At 49.1% G+C, this 23511-nt stretch overlaps 1 protein-coding gene across 3 annotated transcripts in view; it reads right to left on the bottom strand.

Annotated features, from left to right (window-relative positions):
• The window catches only part of LOC140915918 (protein FAM163A-like), a 74598-nt gene that overhangs the window by 14863 nt on the left and 36224 nt on the right, over positions 1-23511 (bottom strand). The window contains exon 2 of one of the 3 annotated variants that reach the window (XM_073356548.1): positions 788-974. The exons of the other annotated variants lie outside the window; for them this stretch is intronic. The gene's annotated coding sequence lies outside the window, so the exon portion shown is untranslated. The remainder of the gene's footprint in view (positions 1-787; positions 975-23511) is intronic. 3 annotated transcript variants of the gene reach the window in all.

Raw genomic sequence — 23511 nt, 5'->3', positions numbered from 1 at the left:
AGCACACACAGAGGGCAATATTCCCTCCTTGGCAGGAACCCAGCACACCCCCCCCCGCCCCGAGTCCTACTGTAAGATGGGGGCTGGGACCTAAGTGGTGCAGACTGTGTGGAGGCCATCTGCACAGGGCTGGATTCCCCAGAGTGCGCCATGCACCCCAGCACTGATTACTTAAACTCTGTTGGATGCTCCCTGTTCCGTGCACACAGCAGTTAAAAGCTCCAGAAGCGCAGTGACAAACCAAGCATTACTAAATAGCTAGAATGAGCCAGGCTGTAAACAGCACTTAAAACAATGCTGCAGGCCAACTCTTCCCAACTGCCAGCGAGCCCAGAGAGCTCTGCTGTTGAGACACAGCACACAGAGGGTGGATTCACTTAGGGCAATTTGCCTAGTACGCTGCCCCTCAGAAGCAATAGAAATCTACAGTTCTGATTCATCAGACTGGCACAGTGTTACCCTGCTTGGGTGTTCCACTGTGTGGCAATAGCACGAGCTTGTGCCCAGGACTCCATAGGGCTGTGTCAGTGGAGGCTACCCACTAGCACTCAAGATGCCCTGGCCACTCTCCACTCCACCCCCTCCAACCCCCGCCTAGTGCCATCTTCTTATGGGGTTGCATTGACTGACTCTGAGCCACTCACAGTAGGGTGAGAGAGCCTGCGCTTCCCCTGCCCCAGGCAGACTTCCCTCTGCCGGGGACCCTGTGCCGTAGGACACACTGGCAGAAGCTGGCACGTCCCAGAGCTGAGTAAATGGCTGCTTATTCGTCAGAAGTGGTTCTCACCTGGCAAAGACACTCTCCACTGCTTGTGAGGTAGTGGCAGCAACAACCCAAACCTCTTCACCACTTTATTCAGTGCCGTGGGTCACTTTGATGGGAGCTTTCATGCCGCAGCAGAAGAGACTGGATGCGTCAGCCAAATTCTGCTCTGCATTCCACTGGTACAAGGCTGGCATAACTCCACTGGCTTCTGTGGATGGATTCTGGACTTACACTGGTGTAAAAAAAAAAAAAAAAACCAAAAAACACACCTATCCCAGGTACTTATCTGGCGCCCATCACCACAGCCCCTGCGCACCTCACAGTCTGTAATGTGGTGATCCTCACAACACCCCTGGGAGGCAAGGCAGTGCTACTATCCCATTGTACAGAGGTGCAACTGAGATTAAGGGACTTGCCCAAGGTCACACAGGAAAGTTGTGGTGGAGCAGAGACTCTCCCGAGTCCAAGGCTAGCACACTAATCACTGATCTTAAAAGAGAACTGCCCCAATTATACCCCTCTTCAATTGGGATTTTTCCCCAGAATGCCCTGGAATGCTAGCCTATGTTTTGGTCATCCATGGAAGCTCCATATTATTTTAAAGGCACACGGTCAAGCATATGATGGGATAACATGATTTTGGTAATTAATTGATCTTTAAATATTCATGGTAAATAGGCCCAATGGCCTGTGATGGGATGTTAGATGGGGTGGGATCTGAGTTACTACAGAAAATTCTTTCCTGGGTATCTGGCTGGTGAATCTTGCCCATATGCTCAGGGTTCAGCTGATCGCCATATTTAGGGTCGGGAAGGAATTTTCCTCCAGGGCAGATTGGAAGAGGCCCTGGAGGTTTTTCATCTTCCCCTGTAGCATGGGGCATGGGTCGTTTGCTGGAGGATTCTCTGCTTCTTGAAGTCTTTAAACCACCATCTGAGGACTTCAATAGCTCAGACATAGGTGAGAGGTTTATTGCAGGAGTGGGTGGGTGAGATTCTGTGGCCTGCGTTGTGCAGGGGGTCGGACTAGATGATCATAATGGTCCCTTCTGACCTTAGTATCTATGAATCTAAGATCCAAGTGAAGCCTGAAATGATGGAGCACTGAACTGGACTCTCGTCCTTTAAAAGTCAGTGTTAATACCCTAAAGATGTTGTTAGTAACACAGGTGAAGACTTTTTGGGAAGCTAATTCTTGGCAGTGTCTCTTTACTGGTTTTTTTAAATAACGAAGAATACCAGAGTGCCCAAGACAAGAAACATTTTTTTCCTTTTGACTCAGTTAGAAAATGGAGGCGACTCCCCTGTTGCAATTTAAAATAGACAAATGGATTTCCTGCCACTCCACTCTTCGCCCGAGACACCATGTACTAACAGGCACCCCCAAGTTAATTGATTGGTTTGTTTATTAAGAGAGACTCTCGGAGTTTCTGAACCGAGGGGTTTGTAATGGAAATGCGGTCAGGCCAGAGCACCATAAACGGGGCTGCTCTCAGAAAACAAAAGAAGCCTCGGCTGGGATAAAGAGTGTTCTAGTTTTATTTTCGACTCTGCTCATAGAGACACTTTCCTCGCTCCTTGAGCTAGCCACTGGGATGGAAATGGAAAGGGGTAGATCCCCAGCTATAGGATAACTCCATTGACTTCTAGAGGTACACCAATTTGAGCTAGGATCCAGCCCTTTAAAACTTCCTAGAAAAATAAAAGCATTTACTAGTGGGTTTGGGGGCTCAGTTCACATCCCTCCCCATCTGTGATGTTAAAGTCATGGAGGACACACTTAAAGTGCCCTTTTGGGTGGGGGTTTCACCCCCTGGCCCTTCTTGGCTGCTTTCTAACTCGGATGCCTCCATAGAGGGTTGTAGTTTTCACCCTGAAGGATTTCAAAGTGCTTTGCACACTTACAACATATCTACACACTCCAAGGCCAAATACTAACCTTACACTGCACTGAAGCCAATGAGTTACACCAGGTGCAAACCAGCATAGAATCTTGGCTAATGACAGATTGAATTATTTCACCTACCACGTGTTACACCACCATCTTTGTTAACAGGCATGTTGCCACACTTGTGCATGGGCTATTGCATTTAAGCTGAATGCACTACGCATCCAGGCTCAGATTTTCAAATCCACCTAGCGGGAATAGAGCATCTGTATTCCTTAAAGTTAATAAGAACTGGGCGTCCAAATCTCCTAGGCAGGTTTGAAAATCTCAGCCCTATTTTCTGATATCAGATTTTGTTTTCACCATTTATACTGTTTGTTGACACTTTGCACTTCAGTCAGCTCGGATGGTTGGTTTTAAAATTCATGTAACTTTCTATTTTCTGGTTCCTATTTTTAATGCAAGGCTGTTACTTTAGCAGTTCCAGCACTATGGTGGGTTGTCTTGTGTGTCCTGCACTAGCCATGTGAAAAGATCTGGCATTTAGATCCCATCTTGTGGTGCAGGTTCAGAACAGTTTTCACACCATGAAGATGATTGTCCCTTGGCGGTTTGCCATTAGATCAGTATGTGACAATTACATCATGAAATGAAGGAGGAGGAAGCAACTGGGAGGTGGACTGAGCTGCTTTGCATGGGGCTAGAGATGGCAGGAACAAATCTCTGATTTGAACATTACCTGACCGATACAGAAGTAATATTCAAATGGCTGAATAGTTCTCAATGTTCAAAATTAATATTCAGCTTGACTATCCCTGGTAACCTGGCAGGGTTCTAGTATTGCCAAATCCAAACGTTCAAAAATCATGAGTCAAGGTTCCCAAAATCATGAGATTTAAAAATTAAACAAAAAAAAAAGGTGGATTCTTCCCCCCGCCTTTGCCTTGTGGGTAGGCTTGGAGCAGTTTTTCCATGCTTTCTCTCCAAGAAAATTTACCTTTTCCATAATGAAAGCCAAAATTCTCCTGTAGTCACGACTCCAGCAGCCAGGACTTGAAGAAAAAACAAATACGGCAAGACTTGCAATAAAATTAGGAGAGATGGCAACACTAAGATTCTAAAATCCAGAGCAGGATCTGGGGAGATGATGATTTCCAGTTTAGTAGGAGCTAACAGAGCTAGGCAACTGGGCAACAGTAGCAGATGAAATTCAGTGGAGACAAGTGCAAGTGCACCGGGATTGCCAGTGCTGGAATGAACTATTTGAGTTACTCATACTTATAATTAACTGTAACCACTCAGGAAAGATCTAGGTGTCACTTCAACAGGTCAAAGAAAACATCTGCTCAACAGACAGCAGCATCAAACAAGAAAACTTGGGCTGTATAGGGAGAGGAAGAGAACAAAACTGAAAATATGTCATTATTGAAATTAGTGGCACATCTTCCTCCCAAATACTGTGTTGAATCCCAATCATCCCATCTTTAAAAGGGTAAAGCAGAAATGGAAAAGGTTGGTCCAGAATGGCCAACAAGACTTGATTAGTGGCCCAGGAAGATTTTCTTATGGACTAGTGGTCTAATCCAACATGAAAAGTCCTACAATCTTCCAAGCTCTTTGGAGCTCAGCAAGTTATACATTACTGTTGGGGGTAAAGGGGCTCTCAAAAAGCTCAGAGATCCATTTTGGATAAACACCTGAGCCCTGGTCTACACTAAGACTTTAGGTCAAATTTAGCAGCATTAAATTGACGTAAACCTGTCCACACGATGAAGCCCTTTATTTCGACTTAAAGGGCTCTTAAAATCGATTTCCTTACTCCACCCCTGACAAGTGGATTAGCGCTTAAATCAGCCTTGCCGGCTCGAATTTGGGGTACTGTGGACACAATTCGATGGTATTGGCCTCCGGGAGCTATCCCAGAGTGCTCCATTGTGACCGCTCTGGACAGCACTCTCAACTCAAATGCACTGGCCAGGTAGACAGGAAAAGAACGCGAACTTTTGAATCTCATTTCCTGTTTGGCCAGCATGGCAAGCCATGCAGAGCTCATCAGCAGAGGTGACCATGATGGAGTCCCAAAATTGCAAAAGAGCTCCAGCATGGACCGAACGGGAGGTACGGGATCTGATCGCTGTATGGGGAGAGGAATCTGTGCTATCAGAACTCCGTTCCAGTTTTCGAAATGCCAAAACCTTTGTCAAAATCTCCCAGGGCATGAAGGACAGAGGCCATAACAGGGACCCGAAGCAGTGCCGCGTGAAACTGAAGGAGCTGAGGCAAGCCTACCAGAAAACCAGAGAGGCGAACGGCCACTCTGGGTCAGAGCCTCAAACATGCCGATTCTATGATGAGCTGCATGCCATTTTAGGGGGTTCAGCCACCACTACCCCAGCCGTGTTGTCTGACTCCTTCAGTGGAGATGGAGGCAACACGGAAGCAGGTTTTGGGGACGAAGAAGATGATGAGGTTGTAGATAGCTCACAGCAAGCAAGTGGAGAAACGGGTTTTCCCGACAGCCAGGAACTGTTTCTCACCCTGGACCTGGAGCCAGTACCCCCCGAACCCACCCAAGGCTGCCTCCTGGACCCGGCAGGCAGAGAAGGGACCTCCGGTGAGTGTACCTTTTAAAATACTATACATGGTTTAAAAGCAAGCATGTGAAAGGATTACTTTGCCCTGGCATTCGCGGCTCTCCTGGATGTACTCCCAAAGCCTTTGCAAAAGGTTTGTGGGGAGGGCAGCCTTATTCATGGTAGGACACTTTACCACTCCAGGCCAGTAACACGTACTCGGGAATCATTGTACAACAAAGCATTGCAGTGTATGTTTGCTGGCGTTCAAACAACATCCGTTCTTTATCTCTCTGTGTTATCCTCAGGAGAGTGAGATATAATTCATGGTCACCTGGTTGAAATAGAGTGCTTTTCTTCAGGGGACACTCAGAGGAGCCCATTCCTGCTGGGCTGTTTGCCTGTGGCTAAACAGAAATGTTCCCCGCTGTTAGCCACAGGGAGGGGGGAGGGTTGAGGGGGTAGCCACGCGGTGGGGGGAGGCAAAATGCGACCTTGTAACGAAAGCACATGTGCTATGTATGTAATGTTAACAGCAAGGTTTACCCTGAAAGAGTGTAGCCACTGTTTTATAAAATGTGTCTTTTTAAATACCGCTGTCCTTTTTTTTTTCCTCCATCAGCTGCATGTGTTTCAATGATCACAGGATCTTCTCCTTCCCAGAGGCTAGTGAAGCTCAGAAAGAAAGAAGAAAAAAAAAAAACGCACTCGAGATGAAATATTCTCCGAGCTCATGCTGTCCTCCCACACTGACAGAGCACAGACGAATGCGTGGAGGCAAATAACGTCAGAGTGCAGGAAAGCACAAAATGACCGGGAGGAGAGGTGGCGGGCTGAAGAGAGTAAGTGGCGGGCTGAAGAGAGGGCTGAAGCTCAAATGTGGCGGCAGCGTGATGAGAGGAGGCAGGATTCAATGCTGAGGCTGCTGCAGGACCAAACCAGTATGCTCCAGTGTATGGTTGAGCTGCAGCAAAGGCAGCTGGAGCACAGACTGCCACTACAGCCCCTGTGTAACCAACCGCCCTCCTCCCCAAGTTCCATAGCCTCCACACCCAGACGCCCAAGAACATGGTGGGGGGGCCACCGGCCAACCTGCCACTCCACCACAGAGGATTGCCCAAAAAAAAGAAGGCTGGCATTCAATAAATTTTAAAGTTGTAAACTTTTAAAGTGCTGTGTGGCATTTTCCTTCCCTCCTCCACCACCCCTCCTGGGCTACCTTGGTAGTCATCCCCCTATTTGTGTGATGAATGAATAAAGAATGCATGAATGTGAAGCAACAATGACTTTATTGCCTCTGCAAGCGGTGATCGAAGGGAGGAGGGGAGGGTGGTTAGCTTACAGGGAAGTAGAGTGAACCAAGGGGCGGGGGGCTTCATCAAGGAGAAACAAACAGAACTTTCACACCGTAGCCTGGCCAGTCATGAAACTGGTTTTCAAAGCTTCTCTGATGCGTACCACGCCCTCCTGTGCTCTTCTAACCGCCCTGGTGTCTGGCTGCGCGTAACCAGCAGCCAGGTGATTTGCCTCAACCTCCCACCCCGCCATAAACGTCTCCCCCTTACTCTCACAGATATTGTGGAGCACACAGCAAGCAGTAATAACAGTGGGAATATTGGTTTCGCTGAGGTCTAAGCGAGTCAGTAAACTGCGCCAGCGCGCCTTTAAACGTCCAAATGCACATTCTACCACCATTCTGCACTTGCTCAGCCTGTAGTTGAACAGCTCCTGACTACTGTCCAGGCTGCCTGTGTACGGCTTCATGAGCCATGGCATTAAGGGGTAGGCTGGGTCCCCAAGGATACATATAGGCATTTCAACATCCCCAACAGTTATTTTCTGGTTTGGGAATAAAGTCCCTTCCTGCAGCTTTTGAAACAGACCAGAGTTCCTGAAGATGCGAGCGTCATGTACCTTTCCCGGCCATCCCACGTTGATGTTGGTGAAACGTCCCTTGTGATCCACCAAAGCTTGCACCACTATTGAAAAGTAACCCTTGCGGTTTATGTACTCGGCGGCTTGGTGCTCCGGTGCCAAGATAGGGATATGGGTTCCGTCTATAGCCCCACCACAGTTAGGGAATCCCATTGCAGCAAAGCCATCCACTATGACCTGCACATTTCCCAGGGTCACTACCCTTGATATCAGCAGATCTTTGATTGCGTGGGCTACTTGCATCACAGCAGCCCCCACAGTAGATTTGCCCACTCCAAATTGATTCCCAACTGACCGGTAGCTGTCTGGCGTTGCAAGCTTCCACAGGGCTATCGCCACTTGCTTCTCAACTGTGAGGGCTGCTCTCATCTTGGTATTCGTGCGCCTCAGGGCAGGGGAAAGCAAGTCAAAGTTCCATGAAAGTGCCCTTACGCATGCGAAAGTTTCGCAGCCACTGGGAATCGTCCCAGACCTGCAACACTATGAGGTCCCACCAGTCTGTGCTTGTTTCCCGAGCCCAGAATCGGCGTTCCACAGCATGAACCTGCCCCATTAGCACCATGATGCATGCATTGGCAGGGCTCATGCTTTCAGAGAAATCTGTGTCCATGTCCTGATCACTCACGTGACCGCGCTGACGTTGCCTCCTCGCCCGGTATCGCTTTGCCAGGCTCCGGTGCTGCATATACTGCTGGATAATGCATGTGGTGTTTAATGTGCTCCTAATTGCAAAAGTGAGCTGAGCGGCCTCCATGCTTGCCTTGGTATGGCATCCGCACAGAAAAAAGGCGCAGAACGATTGTCTGCCGTTGCTCTGACGGAGGGAGGGGCGACTGACGACACGGCTTACAGGGTTGGCTTCAGGGAGCTAAAAATCAACAAAGGGGGTGGCTTTACATCAAGGAGTATTTCAGGCAGGACTTCACGGAGGGTTCCAATAAGAAATGGTGCACCTAAGTTATTGTTCTTATTGGAACAAGGAGGTTAGCCTGGCCTCTGATTGATACATAGCTAGATTTACCTCACTGCACCTTCTCTGTGAGTGACTGCAGTGTGACCTAGAGGAATGAGTCCCCTAGACAGGGGAGGGGGGGAAGCAAATGAGTACAAAACAAATCTGGTCTATTTCTTGTTTTGATCCACTCCATCTATCTTTTACATCTTTGGCTGGCAGCAGACGGTGCAGAAGGACTGCATGCCATCACATCTCATGGCTGCTCGGCAGAAGATGGTACAGTACGACTGCTAGCCATCCTCATCTCTTGCCTGCCCGGCAGAAGATGGTACAGTACGACTGCTAGCAATCCGTATCGCCTGCCTGCTCACCATAAGACGGTTCAATAGGACTGACTGCAGAACTAAAGAGAATGACCTGGTCAAGTTACTCCAAATTTAGTCCCTGCGCCCATGTCTGCCCAGGTGCTCCCAGCCGACGTGGCCAGGAGCACCTCGGACACAACAAGGACGGCTACCAGTTGTACTGCACCGTCTGCTGCCACAAGGCAAGGGGTTGCTGCTACTGTGTAGCAATGCCGTACCGCGTCTGCCAGCACCCAGGAGACATACGGTGACGGTTACCTGAGCGGGCTCCATGCTTGCCGTGGTATGGCATCTGCACAGGTAACTTAGGAAAAAAGGCGCGAAACGATTGTCTGCCCTTGCTTTCACGGAGGGAGGGAGGGAAGGGGGGCCTGACGATATGTACCCAGAACCACCCGTGACAATGTTTTAGCCCCATCAGGCATTGGGATCTCAACCCAGAATTCCAATGGGCAGCGGAGACTGCGGGAACTGTGGGATAGCTACCCACAGTGCAACGCTCCAGAAGTCGACTCTAGCCTCGGTACTGTGGAAGCACTCTGCCGAGTTAATGCACTTAATGCACTTAGAGCATTTTCTGTGGGGACACACACACTCGAATATATAAAACAGATTTCTAAAAAACCGACTTTTATAAATTCAACCTTATTCCGTAGTGTAGACATACCCTGAGAGTTCAGATGCTGATCAGAACCTTAGCTGAACTATCCACATGCTTCAAAACAGCAAACTCATATGGAAACGCCACAAGAACAATCCATTAGCCTTCGCCATATTCACTACCTGCCCCTGGCTGGAAACGATAATAGCTGAATAGGCAAGGGGGATAAGAGATCTGAACTTTGTCAAGCGGCCAGAAGAGGTTCTGTTGGATTTGGGGATGGGTTTTGTTCTCCCCTGCCACTAGTTAGGATCCTTCAGTCTGAGTCTCTTTCTTTGCAGGTGGATTGGAAAGGGTTGATTCTGGAGAGATGGTCAGGAGTTTAGCTCAGCATTCATGATCTGTAAAAGCAGGAGATGGAGTGCACAACAAAAGTCAAATTCCCACTCCACTCTAGCAGCCACCCTGCTGCGTTTAGCCACACTGGAAAGCCACATTATGTTAGCAAATCTGTTCTCCAACCACTCATTCAGATGCCAAATACAAGAAACCCCAAAGATGCCTCCCTAGCTGGGGGAAATTCAGGAGGAAGAGACATAAGCAAGCTAAGGAGATTAATACAAATTACACTAGCACATTCATTTCCCCAAGGAACTCGTAGCTGCTACAGAGGAAAGGAGTTTGTCATCAAACCAGCAGGAACATGTCCCTCTGAACAGTGCGCCAGAGGAGGCCTGGAATATGCTGCGCTGATTTGTCTAGACAGCCACACAGTGCTCTCAGGGAATACAGATACAGTTAATTAACTGTCTTTTTAGAGATGATTTTTGAGAGAACAAAACAAACTCTGAAGGATCTGGCCATTCACACAAGTGATTGGAAAGTTACGGTGAGATGCCAAAACGATGTGGCTGGACGTTTAGTATTTGATTTCTTCCTACAAAAAAAAATACTCCACAAAAACCAAACCAATACCTTCCTAGCCCAACGGGACAATATTTCCATCATCCAGTCAACACACTCAACCCAGAGAAGGGCTAAGAACTCAGACTGAAAACACGAGGCTCCTGAGTTCTTTTATACCGGAGCTGTGCCTTCCACATATAAAGAGATGGGGGCAGAACAGTTTTCTATTACGTTATCAAAGCCCACTGGGCTTTGTTAATACAGGAGGGCTACTGACAGTGGCTGGAAGAAGGCAGAGTTTGACCTTTGGTGACCTGTTTTGAGTGAGCCATGAATTATGAGGCAGGGAGCTGTTTGCATCCAGAAAACTTCATTTCCTGGTCACAGTGATTTGATTTAGAACTATGAGAGCAGCCTGAAATTATCCCGAGGGTTAGACCAAGCAGGTGGGCTGTGAGAATTATGGTGTGGAGTGGGGGGAGAGGAGTGGCTTTCCAGGCCATCCCTAATATCCTGGAAAGAGAGACAGAGACAATGTTCTCGCACCACAAACAAGGTGTTGAGAGCACAGAAGCCAAGGGGTGCTCTGGTATCTTGGCACTGCGCTGAACCAGGGGAGGGGAGATGACTGGGCCCAAATCAAAGCAGTTGGGACCTGATCCAACTCAAGAGGAATCCTTGAACAAGACTGGTTCAATGAGCTACTGACAACAGTTTTGGATTGGAAGAATTCCAACTACTCTTACCCTCTTGAGCCCTGTTATGTTAGCAATGTCTCAGCGGCCTCAGCACCCTGGCTTGGTGGGCTCAGCCCACCTCCCAGAGAACAAATGTCCATGACCCCAAACTCACAGCTCCCAAGAATCAGCTCCCTTGTTAGCAGCCACTGAAGAGAGGCCAAGGCCAGAGCAGGCCATAGAAATGGCACCCCCCTCAGACTCCTAGAGGCTGCCCTCTATCCTCAAGCCAAAGCGGAGGCATGCTGGCAAGGGGGTGTGGAAGACTCACTCTTGCTCAGCTGCTTCCCAAGCTGCATCTGTTCTGTGGATTGCAGGCTCAGCCATGAGGCCATCAGCAGGGGTTTTCCAACTGATGTTAATGGGTGTCAGATTTGGCCCCAAAAGCAGCCAGCTGTGTCCGGGGCCATCACAGGCTAGCACTTTTCACCAGCACAAAGGCTCTGACCCAGCAAAGCGCCTAATTACAGGCATGAAGTTAAATATGTGCTTTGCGGAGTTAGGGCAGCAATTCATAAGAACATAAGAGCGGCCATACTGGGTCATACCAAAGGTCCATCTAGCCCAGTATCCTGTCTTCTGACAGTGGCCAATGCCAGGTGCCCTATGTTACCCGAAATTGGGCCAGCTAGTAAGCTTAGGGAGGACTAATGACCCACCAGAGTTTGGCAGAAAGCAGCACATTTATTATACTGATAACTAAGCTCAAAAGAAACGGGGTGGGAGTGTCACACTCACACTCGCATACTCACACTCCCAGGACAGGCACGGCACTGGAGATGCCAGGATCCTTCAAGGTAAGTGTACCACAGAGCAGCGATGGACGGTGCGATAGAATGCAATGCGACGAACCACTGGCCAGGCTAAGGGCCTTTACGGGAGGTACAATCTTGTGAGTGAACTCCTGAGCACATGGCCTCTTCCCCTTTTAAGGATCTGCTCCTCATGGCCTGCGACTAGAGATGACTTGGCCACGTCTGGCTGGTCACACTCCACCTCGGACAGTGTCTATGCATTGAGTGTGTGATTACTGCCTAATTAGAGTCCCGGACACCTTATCTTCCTGGGAGCTCTTCTGATCTTCCAGCTGTTCAACCAGCCCATTCATCCCACAAGCATTCCAGGAGGGAGTGGGAGAGGGAAAAAGCCACTTCACAGGTATTCAAAGAGGGAGAGGAGGGGTGGGGTGGGGGTGAGGTGTAACAGAACTTTTGAACATACAGGTTATACAGAGCATACAGATCACTGCTGCTCCTACAACACCCAAGAGGGTATGAACAAAACAGGTAATCATCAAGTGATCCATCCCGTCACCCATTCCCAGCTTCTGGCAAACAGAGGCTAGAGACACCATCCCTGCCCATCCTGGCTAATAGCCATTGATGGACCTATATAACCATTGGAGGGATCTTTTCCCTATTTTCCCTTTCTGACACTGCAGTATTTAAAGAGTTTTATCCCTTCTCATCAGAAGCTGTGCCTTCTGGGAAGGGTGGGTACAGAAATTCATTGCCTGCTCCCTGAAACAAACGCATTAGTCTAAACATTTCATGTACCACTTGGCCTTAAGAAAAGGAATACTAGTGGCACCTTAGAGACTAACCAATTTATTTGAGCATAAGCTTTCGTGAGCTACAGCTCACTTCATCGGATGCAGCCGAAGAAGTGAGCTGTAGCTCACGAAAGCTTATGCTCAAATAAATTGGTTAGTCTCTAAGGTGCCACTAGTACTCCTCTTCTTTTTGCAAATACAGACTAACACGGCTGCTACTCTGAAACCTGTCACTTGGCCTTGTTAAAAAACAGACTAAAAACGTCTTCTCTACTCTCCAGCTGTGCTCACGCATACGCACACCACTGTAGGATTACACAAACCATTCTAGATTCTTTTACAAGTTCAAAGGGGAAAAAAGGTGCGCAAGACAAAAGATTGGTCCTCTGCAGTTGTAATTCTCTAAGTCCCCAGGGGTCCAGTAAGGACAGCCTTCCCAAAGGGCATGGGACTGCCCCCATTACCGTGGCTTGTCCAGCAAGGGGATTAAAAAGACAACACCTTTCCAGGTTGTGTGGTGATACAAAATTGTATCACAACCCGATGCTCAGGTCACATGAGATGCTGTGGCTGGGATGTACAAACAGGATGATAATGATGGGGGAGGGGTGGGAAGATGGTGTAGCAGGAGAACAGCCATGAACCCAGGAATCTCTGGGTAAAAAATAAAATAAATAAAAATAAAAATCCTAGGCCTGCATTATTTCAGCACGTGGGACTACAAGAATATAATGGTTCCTTCTGATTTTGAGATCTATACACTTAGATAAGCAGTTTTGAATCAGAAGCACCTTCTATAACTACCTACAGCATTTCAGATGTCCCAAGCTGGGCCATAGGGGCCCCTTTACGACTCTACCCTTGTGTGGGTGTAATGACAAGACTCTGCAGAAAAGAAATGAAATTCAAGAAAAAGGCCCCAGAGATGGACCAAACTGGGTTAAGAGACCATGCGTATCTTCAGAGACTGGACAGGCGTTTGCCACTTGCAGCTGTTCTAGAAGGATGGCTGGCTCTCTCCCGCACTCCCAGAAAACACCTGTTCTGCGGCATGAGAAACAGCGTTTGGCTGTCATGGTGTAACCCACGTGCCTAATAGGGAGATCTCTCTAAGAGACCCATTGTGGGGAGGTAGGAGTGAGTTGTGTCTGGGTCATTGTTGCTAGGGAGATTAAGCATTCCACATCCAGAAGCTTCTGGAATTGGGTGTGGTAGATCCAGTGAACCCCAAGCAAGCCCATTAGATCACAAAGCTGACACATGGCCCCTTTCTAAAACTAGCTCATTTGCCGCTGACTTATCGACCCCGGTGCAGTAAGACAGGACAGGCGAGATCATGCTCACTTTACCCACCAATTCCTGCTGATGACAACGGGAGCTCTCCTCAGAGCACTTTGTCCCCGATTTTGATCTTGCTAGGGTGGCAGCCCTCAAGAGACGCAATCAGTGCGATGGATGAATTGGCCCGTGGTTCTAACGAGTGGGCTGCATGTAAGGAAATGTGAACTCTGCTCTCATTCCTACAGGGGGCGTCTGTAGCTAGACGTACTGACAGGCCAGCAACGGGAAGTTCTGCTTAGCCCTGTGTGCTCAGAGATGCCCAGTGCCTTCCCGCAGCACCGAGAGTCATGTTGCATGTATTCCAGAAAAGAAGAATGGAGACCCTGGGCACATTCTGGTGCCAACAGACGCAACCACGAGGCAAAAAAAAAAAAAAAAAAAAAAAGAGTGGGGGGGGGAGGGAGAAGGGGGCTTCCAGCATTCAACTTTTGGCTCTCACATGTTTTGTGGTCCTCACTGGACTGCCAAAACAGTCACTTCTGCTGCCACACCCACCCGCGCCTTCATTTCAAAAAGGGGAAATACCTCAACACTAGATATTGAAAAACAGCCTTTGCCCTACAAATTGATTGTTGCTTAGAACTCTACTACTTTGCACTTGGCTTACTAAGGAAAGCGAGGTAACTTAACGTGTCCTTCAATTCAGTTAGTATGTCGGTCAATCAATATACAGTCTAGATGCATTTGGGATGCTCTCTTTTGATTTGAGATAAAGTATCTGTGGCAAAACATTTTTTGACTTGAACAGACTTTTGGATCAAGAAAAAGCTCTTTAGTACAGAGGATAACGCTTTGTTAAAACTCAGAGGGAAAAAGCTACCTAGCGTTGCATTGCTTTAGTCCCAGCGATTTAAAGACAGACACATCCTCTTCTTTAAGGAGAAGAGACTGACTGCATTGCTGAACAAAAAATACGCACACAGAGATAGTTGCTTTGGCTTGTTTGCTCTACCAGCCACAAATCTTCACCAAAGTATTAATTTGACGTGTACCTAACCTTGCAGTACGTCCCTCTGTCCTTGAGATCAGTGTAAATGGAAGACATTGAGCTGATTTTATTTATTTTGGTCCAGTGAAAGTTCTCCTTTGCACTTCTAGATACGGTCAAGCCATCAACCTCAAAGCCCTTGGAAAAGGTGGGTAGCATCCCTGTCCCCATTTTACAGATAGGGAAACTGAGGCAGAGAGTGTTAAGGGATTTGATTGACAGTCACAGACTAAGCTAATGGCAAGAAGAGACTCAAACGCCAAATTCTGCACTCTGCTCCAGCTGTTTTTTGCTGCAGACAAGCCAGCTCAACAGGGTACCTGGGGATTCCTCTTGCATAAGGGAAGTCTCCCTGTGGCCTAGGGAGCCAAAGTAGCAGCAATATGTTTTCACCTACCCCAGCACAGGGAATGTGGCCAGCTATTCCCAGAGGCTGGAAATAGGAGCCATCGGCAGCTTGGTATAAATCAAAGCAGCCTTCAGGCTGCTCTAATTTATGACAGAGATTGGACTGGTGCCTGGTCAGCCCTAGAATCTAGCAGCCACAAATTTATACAGTCACCTTTGCCTCCCTCCTCGTCAGCTGGGCCAGGCTGATCTTATGACAAGTAATCATGCACTTTTTACAAAAGAAAGGATATCCTGGCCCAGTTCCAAGTGGGGCAGTGACAGTGTCCCCTTTTATTTCAACTGTACAGTATTAGTCTTTTAAAAATTCCCATCACAAACTGTTGTCACATTACTGTGAGCTGCTGCATTCCACACCAGAGGTGGTTGCATTTCAAGAGCAGATGAAAGGGTCTTTCAGAAAAATGCAATACAAATAGAAGCAGAGATTCAAATTACCATTATAGCTTGTTAGAAACTTTGGGGCTTGCGCAGTTACCTTACGTGTCATTGACCTTTCCCTGGATTTCTGGAAGCAATTAGAATGAGGATACAATAGCATAACTGTTTCAGGGAGGTGAGAAAGAAGGGACCAAAGGCAGACACAATCCTTGGTGAAGGATAGGGACTGTATTAAACTACATGCAAAACCACTTGGTGCAGAGATACATTTGCTTTAATTGACGCCGTGGCTCAATGTGAAGTTATGGCCTGAAAAGTGACTCTGTAAATTAAAAAAATCTTGATGTTCTATATTTATTCTCTTTCAGTGACGTCCATATCAAATTTGCACAGTTTGCAAGTCAATACAAGGTTTTGCCAAAAGTCAGCATTGTCAGCAATGCCTTACAACATTGGTCGGGGGAGTGGAGGGAATCAAGCAGAATTCTTGCTCCTTCACATTCTGCAACACCTACAAATCCTGCAAAACCAGGAGCTAATCAGATGTGCATTTTACCATCAAACAACCTAATCCTTTCTCCCATCCACCCCCTTTCCTTCGCTTTTTATCTCAACAGCAGCCCATCCTGAGCTCTTGGGGCTGGGACCAGGTCTTTGCTCATTATTTAAAGCACATCTGTGCTACTACATCCCCAAGTGATGATGCTACCTTGGGCTGTGGTGTTGTTGTGGCAATATTCACTGAGACAGACAGACATGAGCCCTCATTCAGCAAAGCACATTATATCAAGTCCCTGAGCCCCACCGAAGTCAATGAAAGTTCGGCACCTGTTCGAAGGGGTTTGCTGAATAGAAATGGACTTTTTAATTGGGGCTGGGGGCTTGAGCTAGAGCTCACTGAAGTTCACATGAGTCTGTCCATTGATGGGCTTTGTATCAAGCCCATATTGCCAACAACATTTATAGTCAGATCTCATTTTGCAACAAACATAAAACTTGGTTTTCCCCTCCATTTTCATTTCAAACAAGACCACCACTATCTGTGTTAACCACAAGCAGTTCTGACCATAAAAGAGATGCTTTAACAGAAAAGTTCATTGGTCCCTCTTGCCTGATACCTAGCCAGAGGCGCAATGCTAAGAGCAAAATTTGGAAGAAAAAGTCATAGTAAAAATGTAAATCACCGCAGATCCGCTTTTGATCTCAGTTACACCCATGTGAAACTGAGATCCAAATCTGGTCCTTCAATTTGTAACAACCAGGCTATTTTAATAACCCCAACTTTCCTCTACACACAAAGTCTATTTTTGCTATTATGGAAAGAGAGCCTTGTGACTAGTGTGGATCAGTGACAGGGGGAGCTGCAATCTATCCACAGCGCTATAGAAAAGTCCTGTGTAACCCTAGGCAACCTCTCTGGTTCCTCAATTTTCCCATTCATAAAATGAGAATAGTAATATTTACCCATCTAATGAGTGTCATGAAGCCAAGTCATTAATATTTACAAAGTATATTACATATACCACCCAGCGCTTAGCAAACTAATAGAAGACACAACCCCTGCCTCAGAATGCGCACTGGCAATGGACCCAATCCCGCTACCCTTCTACCTGGGAGCAATCCATATTCTCACCAACAGTCCCACTAACACCCGGGATTAACAATAAGCATGAGTTGGTGCTAAAGGAAACATAAAACAAATCACAGTGGTTTGGGGTGGGGAAAGAAGCATCTTACAGCAATACATTTCAGAGGTTGTTTGTTTGGTATGGCTGCATCAGGGCATTTCCATTTGGGTTTGAATATACAGAGTTAGATTACCTAGAGCTCAGCATGGGTTCCTTGGATTTAAAGCGCCACCCGGCATAAATGTAAATTGTCTTTATTTGAGAGGGCTAGATACTAGCCATGGCTACAATACCAGTGCCTATGCATATTCCACTTCCCTTCAGCAAACTAAATGTTGAAAAATCCATTTTATAATATTAGTCAAAGACCAGCCTATGATCAATAGAGCACTGCTTTAATCAGTATCTTTGATCCCTTATTAATTAATATGCAGATCTTCCACCCCATAGGAATTCTCAGTGGATGGTAAAAATGGAACAAAGTACTTTCACCATCCCATATAACCCTGTATAGTCTCCCGGCTAGTTTTACTAACGTGGCAAGAAAGTATCATTGCATGTGCCTGCGTAAAAGGGGTGGATCTGCTGTACTGGCGGTGTGCGTAAGAGATGAGATCACTTTCCTGACACCCATGTTATGCCACTAACAGTCTAGTGTCCTCCAGCAATTGACTATGCCCTAGTGCAACATGTAAACCACCCATGCACCAATTTCAGGATCCTATGGGAACAGGAATATGAACTGTATCCATCAGCCACCCTGTTGCCTGTGTTTGTATTCTGTTAGGTTAGTGGTGTTCACTGAGCGTCCACCAGTCTGCTTTTCGGCGTCCTCACAGGGATATCCTAAAGATGAGAAAGGCACCAACTCGATCCCCTCATCAGAGCAGGAGGCAGCCCCACCGTCCCCTGACAAATCACACATCAGATTGTAAGTGGCATCGATGCTTGATCTAAACCAAAAGGCCAAAGCAACTGAATAATGAGTGCCCACTCTTTGGGCTCAATTCCCCATCACCTGCACCTTGTTCAGCCATTTACACCAGCAATAGCATTTTACCTCCACTTTGCATTCCTATTCGGTAACGGTGAATCAGGCCCCATCAGCCTCCCACGTGGCAAGCCTTTGCTGCAGCTTTTTCTGCTGTTACCGTCTACTCACCCATCCACAAAACCCTCCCAAGTGTTAGAGATCAAGAATGTGGTGAAGGCCGGACCCATTTCAATCAGATGAGGGTGATGTTTGCATTTATGCAGCACCTCTCATCCGGGCCTCAACATGCTTTGCAGCTATTAAAGCATTTGATCTTGCAACACCCCTGTAAGGTGAGTGAGATGCATTATCCCCATTTTACGGATGGGGATGTGGACACACAAAGGCTAGGACTTGCCCAGGGTCACACAGCGAACCTGGAGTGAAGCCAGGAAGAAAGTCAAGCTCACCCAGTCCCCAGGCCTGTGCATTAGCCACAGGACCATCACCTTCCCTCTTCAGCTGGGACAAAAACCCAGCCCTGGTGTTAATATCGACTAAGCATTGTTCCTTGAAGGCTTAGCAGGCTAGAGACAAGCTAGTGCTCAACTCATTGTGAGCCAGTGTGGCTCAGGTTGGAAAAGAACTACCAAACCGTGGCCTCTTGCCCTGCCCACCTCTGCTCCCTGTGTGTTCTCATCCGTATGTGCTTGGTTTATGGACAAAAGACTCTGTTCTCCTGTTTACCCAGCAAATCAGTAAGATGTGGACTAGCAGCCTCTATGCTATTCTGCCTATCACATCCTCCAGCAATGCAGCAGCTAGCCCTCTTGTTCCAGAATCTTTCCTGCTAGGCGTGCTTATCTTGCATTGCCTAACATGTGCAGGGTGCTTTGCAGACACACATCCCTGCTCCAAATACCTTGCAGTCCCTGGGTCTGTCTATACTGCAATTGCAGCGTTTGATCACAGTTCAAGGCTCCAAAGGGGCCCCAGCTCAGCCCACTCTCAGGGCAGGGGGCTGGGAGCACCTCCACGACCCTCTAAATCCGCCACTGGGGCTGACCCTCCCCCACAGCTCCCCACGCTGCAGCCAGGGGCTGACCCCCCACTCCCCGAGCTCCGCATGCTGTTGCCAGGACAGGGGCTGATCCCTCCCTCACCTCAGCTCCCTGCAGCACTGCCAGGGGCTGGGGCTCGCCCCAACCCCTGCCCCAAGCTCTATTCTACCTGCGGCTGGGGCTGATCCCCCAAGCCCGGCTGCCTGACACCTTACATCACACCCCCCCCCACACACACACGTTCTGCCATGTCCCGCTAGGGGGCGCACCGGACTTTTTTGGTAAATGGGCATTTGTTCATTTGCTCTTGCCAACTGATCAGCTGGCAAGAGCAAATGGGATAAATGCCTGTTTTTGTCAAAAGTGTCAGGATGGTCAGGACAGAACTTAAAAAGGGAACTGTCCTGGCCAAACGGGGACGTATCGTCATCGTATCTCCAGGCAAGTGGGTCCTGAGGGAGCCTGTCCAGGGCGGGGGCAGGCCCTGACCTAGCTAATTGTGCCACTCCTGAGAGGCTGGAGTGATTCCCCACCCTGGGGACTGCACCAGCCCTGGCCGCGCTGCCAGCTCAGCCTGGTAGACACCGTCACCTTCCAGCTGGGCCGGTGAGTGTGGCCAGGGGGCAGGGTGTGAGGGAGTGGGTCTCTGGGAGGTGTGTGAGGGGCTGCTGGCCAGTGGGGGGTCTGAGTGGGGTTCTGTGTAGTTGTGGTGGTGGGCTGTGGGGAAGTGCATTGGGAAGTAGTGGTGCGGCTGTGGGGGCGGGGGTGCTGGGCAGGGGTGGTGGTGTGCAGGCCGCTGTGCATTTGTGGTGCAGGGTCTGTGGGGGGGGCTGCCGGCATAGCAGTTCTGGGAGACGCTGGGCATAGTGAGTTGGGGGCTGTGTGGCACGGCATGGGCCCACCCCCGAGGGGAAGGGGCACACTGGCAGCACAGGGCTGGGCTGGCCAGTGTGTGTCTGGCAACTGCTGGTTTGTATACAGTGCCCTTGCACTGGGCTGGGTGGAGCGGGGCCAGCCCCACCGTGCTATGCCCCATTGCCCCTGGCTGGCTCCTTGCTCTGAAGACCGACCTCCCCGCATCATGCTCCTTTGCCCCCACAGGGGCCCACAAATATGTTTGGGGCCAGGCCCACAAAAGGTTAATCCAGCCCTGTTCTTAACATGGGGCTGTGAGCATGTTTTGGGGTGGGGTGGGCTGTGGCCACCCTTTGTCTGAGTCATTGAGAGAGGCGGGGCGGGAGAGTCCTGAAATTTGTTTCCAGAGACAGCTAGGAGGCACGGTATGGAAAAGGTTGAGATCCATTGACAAGACAGATGGAGGGTGGGGGAAGGAAGCAACATACACGCAAAGGCCTGACCCTGCAATGCATTCCACAGTAATGGGCTCTGTGCAAGCAGATCTCCCCACCCAGACAGTGCCCCGTAGAAGTCAGTAAGGCTCCATGCCAGCACAGGGGTCTGCCCTTGCAGAGTTCATTGCAGGATTGGGACCAAAGCAATTGCAGCGATGTGGTGCCAACAGGATGTGTGCCAGAGCATTTTTTGGAGGCATCCTTCCCCTCCTTGTCTCCAGCTGTCCTGGAGCCTGCATTCTGAACTAATGATCACTCTGTGCACTGGGTTTCCACATTGTTGGTATTTATCCTTCGCAGATTCCCTCCTGCATTTCCCCCCCTTGCCCATTCATTCACAACCCAGTTCCACCCCACCCATGGACTCATTCCATCACAGCTCACTAGCTTTCCCCTCTACCTTACTCTCTCAGAGCCTAATCTACTCTCATGGCAGCCACCTCAAAAGGACTAGGCCAAACCATGTGGGACCAGAGTCCAGCAGCACCATGCATGAGCTGGGGATGGGAGGCCAGGCCAGGCCAGGGACCCGCCTGGCCCCCTCACCTGCAGCCAGGCCAGGGACCCACCTGCTGCTGCTGCCGCCCCTCCCTGTTCTTCTAGTCGAGGCTTTCCATGCCCCTCTCTGAGCAAAGCCAGTGCGCTGCTCCGATGTCAATGGAGTGACCTTTTCAGACCTGGGGCACCTGCCTCGGAAGTCCCGGGCTGCAATTCTGTCTCCTTAGTGGACGAGATGGGCCATCGTGGCACTTGCCCTACAGGTTTCCATCCCTTGAAGAAGTCTAAGGGCTTGGCTACACTTGCAGATGTAGAGCGCTGGGAGTTAAACCAGCCTTCGGAGACCGCAGCACGGAAAACACTGCAGTGCGTTTACACTGTCAGCTGCAAGCACAGTGGCGTGGCCACATTAGCAGCTCCTGCAATGCCACAAAGAGCGGTGCATTGTGGTAGCTATCCCAGTGTTCAAGTGGCTGAAGAAAGCTTTTCAAATGGGGTGGGGGGAGGGAAGAAGAGGTGGAGTGTGACAGGGAGTGTGTTGTGTATATGTGGGGGAGAGTGTGTCAGCATGCTGTCTTGTAAGCTCAGACAGCAACAGACCCCCCCGCCCTCTCTAACACACACACACAGCGCCAGCATTCCACAGTAATGGTTTGCTTTGTCCCAGAGCAGATAAGCATGCCGGCTGTCAGAAACAGAGCTCCGAAAGGGGATATCCGCATGCCTGGGGCCGAGTTCAAAACAATGACAAGAATGGCCACTTGACTTCAGGGGATTGTGGGACATTTCCGAAGGCCAATCACAGCGCAGTAATGCAACACGTTGTCCACACTGACACCCAGGTGTTTCAGCTGGGGCGCAGCAAGCTTTATGCTTCTTGTGGAGGTGGATTACCAGGAGCGCTCCAGCTGCAGAGTTCAGGCGTTCTAAGTGCTTTGCCAGTGTGGATACCTCAGGAGTTAGGGCACCCGGGGCTGATTTAATGTGCTCTAACTTGCAAGTGTAATCAAGCTCTTAGAGTGACTTTAGTGGCCAGGAGAGTCGCAGGACAATACAAAAGCTGGTCAGGGCCAGAACTGTAATGTCCTGTGTGCAGATGAATAGTGGCCTGGGCTGAGTTCCAAAATCCCATTGGAGGATGGGAAGATTTGGGAGTTGAGTGGGTGAGGACCACTTTCTTAGGCCCTACCCCTGCATGCCAATAGTCATCCCACTGACCCTCCCTGTGCTCCAGGGGTGTAGCGGCTCTCTGCTGGCTGCCTGTCAGCAGGGACCCCAGAAGAGCTGGTCGCTGTGTGAGCACACCTCTGGGCATGGAGCTAGGTCCAGTCCTGTGCTGTTAACGCCATAGCTAGCGTGCAAACTCCTCCCCTCCAACAGCGCTCTCAATGCATCTTGCTTCTGACCTGCAGACTCCAGCCGTTCCAGGCCCAGGCCTTTTGTGAACAGGCTGGGTTAGTCAAATCATCCACACAGCCCTAGATACAGCTGGGATTTGCTCACAAGTGAGACCAGCCCTACGCCAGCAGGGCCCTGCCAACCCCTTTGCTCTGAAGGGAGTAGTGGAAAGAGGATGGTGAACAGCCATTCGGTGATGGCTCCTCACTGTACCCATGGTGCTGAATCCAGCCAAATTATGAACATCCCACGAACAGAGGGCAATAATCCTGCAAATTTTGGGCAACAATCCTAGGCAGGCTTGGCAAGTCATTCCAGTTGGCTGAAGCCAAGTGTGATTACTACTTACACCCCCATTTAATTTGAGAAATGCACTATTCAGACAGCTCTGCCACACTCTGCAGCTGTTACAATAAAGGAAACATCACACAAAGGCAGCATAAGAGCTGTCAGGAGCAAGGGGCATTAACCAGCAATACGTGGGCCACAGCAGCCGGTTGCAAGCCATGGAAGAGGGTGGCGTTTGGGCATAAATTTTAAGGAGGAAGTGATGCTGAAGGAACTGAGCAGGTGGGGATGGTACTAGAAATTGATGAGTACTGACATAGTGTTTTAGAGGGCCCCCCCAACTGGAGATCAGGCCCCCATTGTGCTAAGAACTGTACATGCACATACCAAGAGAGTCCCCTGCCCTCAACAGCTTGCAAACAAAAGAGATAAAGGATGTCAGATCCCCACTTGGAAAACCAAGGTGGAGAGAAGCAAAAGGCCAGATTCCCATGTGAGATCAGCTAAATCTGCCCCAAGTATCACAGTGGGAGCTGCTGGATTCTGAACACTGGAAATCCTGGCCCCAAAGGACATCCCCAAGGTCACATGCGCAGTCTGTGGGACTGCCAGAAACTAAATCCAGACCTTCTGAGTCCCAGTCCAGCACCAAACCATGAGGCCATCTTTCTTCTCAGGAGCAACAATGAGAGGTCATTTTTCCAATTCCTCAGTATAGACTAGAGCCCCCATCTTTATTCAGGCTAGCCTCCCATTGACTTAAACCAGACTGGGGACAGCAGAGGTCGAGCCTGTTGTCTGTTTTCAGCTCACGTATTTTCCTTTGTTGCAGATTGTCGCTAATAAGAATATTAGATAAGCTCAAGTCTACGTCACCCAACCCCCTCCATTCCTGCACTGGTGAACTCCACCCCAGCA

Source organism: Lepidochelys kempii, chromosome 8 (genome assembly GCF_965140265.1).
Source record: "Lepidochelys kempii isolate rLepKem1 chromosome 8, rLepKem1.hap2, whole genome shotgun sequence".
Classification (NCBI taxonomy): domain Eukaryota; kingdom Metazoa; phylum Chordata; order Testudines; family Cheloniidae; genus Lepidochelys; species Lepidochelys kempii.
The sequence above is the reverse complement of the archived record's forward strand: the minus strand, read 5'-3'. Positions and strand labels throughout refer to the sequence as shown.